Here is a 6,621-nt window from a genome sequence, read left to right as displayed (position 1 = left end):
ATTATTATAATACTGTGAATACACGTTTTGGGTACTGATTTTGGAGGGAAACATAAAATATAGTCAAAAAAAACAGGAAGAATCTTCGAGACATGATCTCGAAGTTCATACCAAAGCATCGCAATTTGCCAGTTTTTTCTTTTTGAGTTATAGATTGTTATTTTTTCTCCCAGCTACACGTGTCAAACTATCTATAGCGTTTTTTTTAGTTTTTGTATTGATAAACCTATGTACTGTTGTCTCCAGGCAAAATTTATATAAAAATACAAGTGCTTGACCTTGTAACTTTCGCCTAATTCATTTTTGTATGCAATAATACAGCAATATAGGAAATAAGTACATTACACTAGATTTTCNAGAAGCTCAACTTAGACAAACAACAACGATAATAAAGCAAAGTATATAAAGTACCAGAGGCAACACTCCACCTGGATGAAAAAGCCATTAACGGTATTGGTCTGGTTAAATTGAAACGTTAATAATGCGTAAGGACGCAATGACCGGAAACGTATCAAACGGTATTCCTACCCAGCGATGATTAACGCAGCATCAAAGACGATGTATAGATCCAAAATAAATCCAGATAAAAATGTAACCCTATCTGGTGATCGATAGCGGGTTATACGGAGATTCAGTGTGCCCGCATTCGGCGCAAAGGCTCACACACAAAACAAAATTCAGTCTAATAAATCTTTAGTGCAACACACTGGAAGGTTTGGACTTTAACGAGAAACAGAATACACTGCACATTAAAAGTTTTACAAAAGTTCTAACTTGACTAGAAGTTTGAAATGTCGGTACTAAGGTTCTGTATGCCTCGGCAAGACAAAAGATAATTTATCTGTTTTCGGATGCCCTTGCCTACTGTGGTCCTAAGCTCTTTATCCTACTACCGGTATGGGATCTTTATTATAAAAAAAACGACAATTGCTAGATGAGCACTGCAGGTCGATTCACAAAATTGAGAAACGGAACGGTACAGTAGTTATTTAAGTTTGCCTACTATGAATATAAAATAGGGCTAACTGTTCATACTGAATAGCTTATTGCTCGAGATAGTAAAACGGTACGATAAGTTAAAGGTTAAGTTCACCCACGATAGGCCACGGCTTAAATACTATCTTCGCCGTTCAGATCATCATTCTCATATAGAATGCTCTGGTATTACTAGATCGTCCTCTGTGACCACATTCAAAGTAGTAAGCTTCATCATACGCAATGTATAAGTGCTAAGATATAAGTCGATTCCATGTTCTCGGAGAATGTCCAATTGACTGATATCAACTTTGACCACCAATATCTAACTGTATGAGACTACATTTCCAATTCCAGTATGTATGTTGCATTCTACAAGATTCAGTGAACTCTCCGCTTGTCGTAGTGAAGATCAACCTCTTTTCCAAGGGACGAATTCACTATTCCGATACATCAGATCGATAGTATAGTATACCCCTCAGTAATAAATTTCTGACCTTGCAATGATTCATAGATCCTTATATGAAGAATGAATCAGTTTTGTCCAATCTTGAGATAATGACTTCTTCGGGGGCTTGGTGTGAGTGAGCTAATTTACACTTCACAGATTTAGATAAGTTTAGCTTTTCGTCTGTCGATCTGCATCGTGGGGTTTGTTTGAAGTGCATTTTTGATTTAGGTAAACTATTTCTCCACTTCGGACGACTACTAATGTTTTTTATTACCGTGAGCAAAATGCCCATTTTAAATTTTCCTCGTATTTATTATGCATTCATTGACACGCGACACGATACAGCCTTTTATAGTTTTATCGCTCTTAATTCACAAAATAAATATTTTAACCAGCGTTTCATTGTATCTTAAATAAGAGTATTTGTAGGTATAAAAATTAAATTTAATGTCTAGCACAGTTTCTTAAAAAATAGAAGAACAATTTTTGAAAACTATCTTTAAATAAACAGTCTTCATTATTTTATATACCGTAGACCATTGGAATCAGTGTGGAGTTTTGTGGGCACATAGCCTTTGCATACAGGAGGTCTACCGCTCTGCAGCCAGTGAATAAGGTTACTGAAGCATTAGTAACTACTGGCTCAAGGGTATGTAAACATCCGTCTTTCTAATTGATTAAATTAGTTGATAATTCTTTTGAGATTTTAGGTTTTAAACGGTATAACATTGACCAAATTCTTTGGAATAATAGTACTGGGTTTTGCAAAATCTCAAATATTTAAAATTTTCTATTTCAAAATGTACCTCATCATGGTGATATCAGGAGCCCTCCATGGTTTAGTGTTTCTTCCTGCACTTCTCTGTTTTATAGGTGAAACCCTTCATATGTAGTATAATAATTTTATTCGAATTAATAAGTGTATTAAACACTAACTCCAGTATTTTTGATACCTTTAAAGCAAAACTAGCATAAGAGTTATGTATCACAAGCAATGTATTACATCTTAGATTCGCATTGTATGTAAAAAGTTTTTCTAAATATACGTATATGTAGTTAGTTTGACCTTTTGCCTTTACTTCTTACCCAAGGAGAAAATTTGGTAACTATATAGTTTAGATGTTAAAGTATCTTTTATTCAAAATAATTCCTTTACTATCTTACATCCTTTTACAAGTTACAAGTTCAGAGGTTTTATTGGTGAAATCGTTGTGAATAAAAATTCAATAAAGCATTTTCGTTATTGACCATCGTTCAACAATGTCGTACAGTACTGTTAATTGTCACTTGCCTATCATGTGTATATATACGTAAGCTATCACCAGTTGTGTGGCAGCTTCAGCTTCGAAAAGTTTTTGTAAACAAACAAATAGATAGTGCTTATACCTTAAGTATATTCGATTGTTTTAGTTTAACAATGTAACCTAACCTCTGGATGATAGGAGTTAACATATGAACAATGGACCAGTAATATAAAAAAACAATGCGAATGACAGTGCGAATAATGATCCCCCGAGGTAGTCCCCACCTGGACATTTGAATGGGGAACTAGTTTACGCCCGGAGTGCTTTACCCCAAAGGACGCCATAATTTGAGTTAGGTTTATTTTACTTGGGATATCACAATGTGGTGGTTTCTCGTAGCCTTCCACATCGCAGTATTGTGCATCAGAGTGTCATACCGATCCTTGTGACTTCTGTCACCCTGTGTATTGAAAGAGATGCTGCCCTCTTTTAGGGACTTGAGTTAGTTTGATTTCTCTTTAACCCCCCCCCCCCCTATTATGGTTAAACCTATGGTCCGGCGCCCTAAATTAACGCAAGCCGACCCACTCACTCTAAAACATTCGTCAAGGTTCAGGTCCCGTCGGATGGAAAAATCGTTACCGTACCTATTTAATTTAGAACATAAAGAAACGGGGGCGAGCGTGTATTAGGGTATACGAATAAGACGTGAAACTTCTTTAAATTACATTAGTAATTAAAAAAAATGGATTAAACTATTGCATTAACTGATTAATAAATACCATAAAAATGCCACTTTGTGGACGAATGCGGAATAGTGGTTTAGTTTTGTTAAAGACTTACAAAACTGCAAAGAGGACGCGTATGCAGTATATAATGTGTAGGCGCGATCTGCTAACAATTTGTTGAAATGGCAATTTTTGGATTATCGATTGCTACTAGTAGGTTAGCTTTTGAAGCCTCCTAAAATGATTCCTTTTCAACATTTCCACCAGAGATCACGTGACGTTACACTTTACGATTTTATACCCTAGTAAATTTCTTTTCTATCGTCGATAAAGAAGTTTTACTTTAATAATACTTTAACGACAGCTAACTAAGTGTTAACTAATACATTTTCGTCCTTTACTATACATGGGAAATGTAAATAATGACAGGAAAACTGCGATTGAAGACGGCAAATTGTCCCATCACCCTGCTTTACTCGCTTCTCGTGATTTTGTATTCGACTTTCCCTGATCCTTCGATCTGACGGTTTTCTGGTTATTGATTCAGGTACTTATTAAAACGATCGCAGTAGGTTGTTGGCTTTAGCTTAATAATTTTAAATAAATAATTTGGATGTACCAACTGTGTAACTTTGTAGTAGTATCCTGAAGAGGAATTTATGGATATATTGCCCAGTCACGGAAAAATTTGTGTCCCTGCTATTTCTTTACTTCTATTTTATAATCTAAACTAAGAAGGGCTGAATATTCTTACGATTCTACGGTCATTTGGGCTATGGAGTATCTTGTTTTACCTTAATGACTCTTTAGAATCTTTACGTATAAGGTATGTACAATGTGTTCTATTCTTATTGGTTAGAATAAGTATATAGTGGTTGCTTTTATTATTTAAAACAGATTTTATTTTCTTGTCGCTTCCCGTACCGATTGGAATTTGTTCCGGTTCCGGTGTAGGCGTTTAGTTGTTAACATAGTTATTTTGATTTTAGGAAACATGGAATTTATATTTTGATTATTTTTAATTTGCTAATGTCTGTGGTGTTTATTACATTAATTATTATCGGTTTGTAACTCATTCTGCCTAGGGTATTTGAATCTAGAAGTTAAAAATAAGTTTATCTGAGAAGTAACAAAAAGATATCGCTAGGTAAACCAATCATACGTTAATCTTTTGAGCCGGATATTTTGGAAAATTATGAGAAATGTTTGACCCTGCTTGAAACAATGGATCCTTAGAAAGTATTATGCACAAGTCTTTTACTATACTTTTAATAAAGAAAATGTTTTTATAAAGTGGTCTGGAATCATATGGGGTATATTTTGAATCATATATTTCTGGACGCTACATAACTTGGATACGGTGTTTTCTTCCGGGCTTTTTGGCAGTGTTCCGTGAAATTTTACTTTTCCAAACGTTTCGCTGTTCTTTGCTGACGGCACCTTCAATGGAGACTGGGCAGATGATGAGTGGTAACTGGTATTTTGAGAACGGGTTACCCTTCTTATACTGGAGTCGTTACGGTAAGTGGTTTTATGGTTCACTGCGTCCATGTTGTTTTCTGTTGATCCAGTCCTCTTCGTTTGGAAGCACATTGTTTATTTTTCAGTGTCCGTTTCAAAGCTTTGCTGATATGTAAGCCATCATCTCTGTTTATGTTATGGGGATATTGTTCAATTTCCAGAGTTTCCCTTCTAGTCAGATTGTAGAATCCCGACGTTCTAACCAGGATAGTTGTATCATTGAACTGTATGGTGTGGCCTTCCTCAAGCACGTGTTGAACTATAGCTGATTTCTAGGGTTGAAGTAATCTAATGACTTTTTCGTGTTCTTTCCTCCTTGTCAATACGCTGCGTTGCGTTATCCCAATGTAGTCTTTACCACATTCATAAGGTATACGGTGAACTCCTGGTGTTAATAGTGGATCTAGAGGGTCCTTTGTTGATCGTAGTTCATTTCGAATCTTGCGGATGGGTAGAAATGTTGTTTTTATTCCCTTCTTTTCCAAAAATCTTAGCTATTCTGTCTGTGATGTTCTGAATATAAGGAAGACAAGTTGCGATTTTTTCCTTATCAGTCGTTGTGTTATTCTCGTTCTGGTGCTTTTAGAATGTATTACTCTCTGGATTTCACTGTAACTGTAACCGTTTGCTTATAGAGCTTTCTGTTTTGAAAATCTACGGAAAAAGAAAAGCAAGCTACTCACTAGTCTTGCCTTCTTGAGCAGATGTCGCGACCAAGGAAAGATACCCAAGTACTTCCAGCTGAAACGCAACATTCAGTCTGTAGCCGCCACGAGGATCTATCTTAGAACCAGCGAGGGCCTATTAGGAGAACAAGTACATAACACACGGAAGGAATTGGATTTAAAGTTACAGTAGCTATACGAACTACACCTGTACCTTGGATCCATTCTGGATAACAAGTTGTATACAACAACGCGAGGGACCGCCAGATATAGAAATTCGACAATTTAGAAGGAAAGAAACTCCGGGGGAAAATCCAATGCTTGGACGTCGCAAAAATCGGTATAAATTGCGGCAAAGTAACTCTCAGCGAAGCAGTGATGTACGACAGTCGCCTGCCGAGACTATGGATTGCCAAAAATTCAGAAAGCAGAAGTCCCACTACGTCCAATAGTGAGTACCATTGGTTCACCAACATATAATGTGACTAAACATTTGACCACCTTATTGGCTCCGCACGTGGGAATCTCCGAACATCACATTAGAAATTCAAAACATTTCATCGACAAACTGAACAACATGAGATTGAAAGACTCTGACATCCTAGTCAGCTTCTATCTCTAGTACTTTTGAGATTTTCAAGTCTTTGAAAGAAATTACGATTTCTACTGTTTGAATGAAGCCAAATAGCATCTAAGTCATAAAAGCGGTAATCAAAGTATCGGAGATCGGTTTCGGAGTGGTTACTTAAAAATCAAGAAACCCAGTCAATTGCAGACCTGAAACAATCCTTCTACACGAGAAAAAGAAGAATATCGTCTTTTTCTGTGAGGACCAAAATTGGGAAATATTTGGACCACATAGCCAGACCAATTTGCTGAGCCCTCATAGTTACATAAGTGGAATGGACAAAGTCGTACTACTAATGTAAGTACAATTCGATGTCATTGGAAAATCTTTATGAAAATTTATCTTTAGAACCTTCAGTTGACTCTGACGTTAACTCCTCAACCGAATCCCTTAATTTAAGTGAAAATTC

The 6,621-nt window shown here is 36.2% G+C and overlaps 1 long non-coding RNA gene across 1 annotated transcript; it reads left to right on the top strand.

The window, feature by feature from the left end:
- The first annotated feature begins 363 nt into the window (after window positions 1-363).
- On the top strand, window positions 364-2,491 carry LOC108733169. The gene is made up of 2 exons (XR_001937197.2): window positions 364-2,075; window positions 2,137-2,491. It is a non-coding gene; the product is annotated as an uncharacterized LOC108733169 (long non-coding RNA).
- Window positions 2,492-6,621: the final 4,130 nt, after the last annotated feature.

This window comes from Agrilus planipennis, unplaced genomic scaffold, assembly GCF_000699045.2.
Source record: "Agrilus planipennis isolate EAB-ADULT unplaced genomic scaffold, Apla_2.0 scaffold72, whole genome shotgun sequence".
Lineage (NCBI taxonomy): Eukaryota > Metazoa > Arthropoda > Insecta > Coleoptera > Buprestidae > Agrilus > Agrilus planipennis.
This window is presented reverse-complemented; position numbering and strand designations above follow the sequence as displayed.